At 42.8% G+C, this 2260-nt stretch overlaps 1 long non-coding RNA gene across 1 annotated transcript; it reads right to left on the minus strand.

Annotated features, from left to right (window-relative positions):
* Positions 1 to 597: 597 nt before the first annotated feature.
* LOC144785154 (uncharacterized) lies at positions 598 to 1619 on the minus strand. Its single transcript, XR_013601786.1, has 3 exons — positions 1567 to 1619; positions 861 to 945; positions 598 to 782 (listed from the first exon to the last, which is right to left on the minus strand). It is a non-coding gene; the product is annotated as an uncharacterized LOC144785154 (long non-coding RNA).
* Between the last annotated feature and the right edge of the window lie 641 nt (positions 1620 to 2260).

Here is a 2260-nt window from a genome sequence, read left to right on the forward strand (position 1 = left end):
TTTTGAGTGGTATACAAGGTTTTAAAAATTGCTGATCGCATTTAACTCTACAGAGACATCCCCCTACATTTTCTGTGTGCATGCCCAATGCCCTCCCTCTTGTCCTCCATGGTCTGTTGTGCTGCCCTGTCACCATGACAGTCTGTCCTCCATAGTCATCATGCTTTATCTGTCCCCCTCGCCTGCCCTGTTTTCACCACCATCATGCCCCTTCCACTCCCCAGCTGCCTTTAATGGTCAGCCAGCAGCCTCTGCCCATGCCTATCTGCCCTGCTTGGGGATCTTCCTGCCCCTGCCTCCATGAATCTGTTCTGCATTCTCTGTAGCATATGGGGGGGTCCCAGACAGTGTGATTTTCAAAACCAAAATTATTGGACCGCCATGTACATATGACTAATAACACAACTTAAATGAGTGATGTTGTTTATTGACATCCCCATTAGTACACAATTTATGTATATACTTTATACAAGATAACATTGTGCCCAGAGTGAGGCGAGAAGGATGAGGTTGTGTAAAGTAGTATTCAAAAGTCAAATGTGGTCACACAAACACATTTTTTGGTTGACATCACATGGGCATGTTATCATAGCCCCATACATCTCTAACAATTCTGAAATCCTATCCCATACAATAAAACACAGTAGTAATAATCTGTTGATTGTGGGTAGGTGTTGTAAAGATGGAAAGTCGACGTTTCGACCCCTGGTCAATGTGGGTTTGTTGGCACCTTACTTTGGGGTCTTCATCAGGACTAGTGCGTGATGTGAGGGGTGGGGCACCTATAGTAAAACATATATAAATGAGCTAAAGAAATATCACCTTATTATGCAAAATTAAAACTCAAATGAAATATTTACCAAAAAGCCACCTTGAGTGAGTGGCAGCCTTCGCGGCGGGTGGTTGGACCCGTGGGCTCCTTGTACTCAGAGAGCGTGTATAATCCTAAAGATAGGCGAATACATAAGCGGGTCATAAATGGCATATACCTATGAAGAACACAGCTGAAATTACTTGCAAGCGTGCGTGTTTATTTATAAACAAACCCAGCCGGGTTAAAAACAGAAAACAGAGGATCTGTAAGTTAAAACGGAGAGAGCCCCACCGGGTTCTCTCAACTAAAAGCACATTCAAAGACACTACATTGTTTTGTTTATGAGTTAAAAATAAGCCCATCTGGGTATCACAAGGCATCCTATTAAATTCAGCATTGTAAGAGAAGAGATACAAACTCGGCATGGTCTCAACTAGTGGCAAAATCGTTGAACCTATACTGTATGTATAAGTGCATCTTTAAATGAAAACGAAAACCAAAGGAGCCCATCCGGGTTCTCTCAAGTATCGGCACATTCGGGGACATTGTATTATACTAATCTGCGCGTCAGTGAATTAAAAAACAGAGAGATGCCCATCCGGGTATCGCCATTGTCAGGTTCAAACTTGGCATGGTTAGAGTTTTAAAACGGGGCGACCGCAATGTGCCGTGATTGAGTTCGGAATGCAGTTGTTAAGACAGGTGGATATTCTAAACATCCAAAAAGGTAATAAAGAAGACATTCGAAATACCTTATTATTTATTGCACACTCTGGTAAACGGGTATTGTGAACACTTCTTAGTACTAATCAAAGTGTACGAGCAAAACACTGTGCTTCAATCTATAAAAAGAAGAAAAAGGCAACAGCCCCTCTCAAAACATGTATCCAAAGGGGGCATGAACTCACTGACTCATGCTAAACTAAATCCATAACTCACCGCGATGCTAGGCGTCCGTCTCTCATGCGTCGGTCGTGAAGAGTACGGACGGGGCGGTGTCTCATCCTTTTATTAGGCTTTCAGCGCGTGCATTCGCAGCAGCTCAATGCTAGCAGTGCACCGTGCTGATGAAAGCGAAAGCAGACTAATCTGCCGGTTGGGTGGAAACCGGTCCTTTGGAAGAAGAGAGACTCGGCCCCTAGCTTGTGAATGTAAAGAGACTCAGGCCTAATTTGAGAACGTTTAGGGCAAACAATTAAATTCAAGTCACTGCGGGGTAGTATGTTTGATTCAATTTCAATGAGCAGAAGGTCATATGGACATATCCTGGATAAATAACAACTATGGAAAATTAAAAGGTGCCATGCATGGGGTACATATAGTAGATCCTAATATGCAAACGATAATACACAATTGTAAACCATTAGAGCAGTGCGATTGCATTGTGTTCATCTGTAATGGACCTGCAGAAGGATATAGAAGGACAAAACTGCACAGAGAGGTTAT

The sequence above is a fragment of the Lissotriton helveticus genome, chromosome 10, assembly GCF_964261635.1.
Source record: "Lissotriton helveticus chromosome 10, aLisHel1.1, whole genome shotgun sequence".
Lineage (NCBI taxonomy): Eukaryota > Metazoa > Chordata > Amphibia > Caudata > Salamandridae > Lissotriton > Lissotriton helveticus.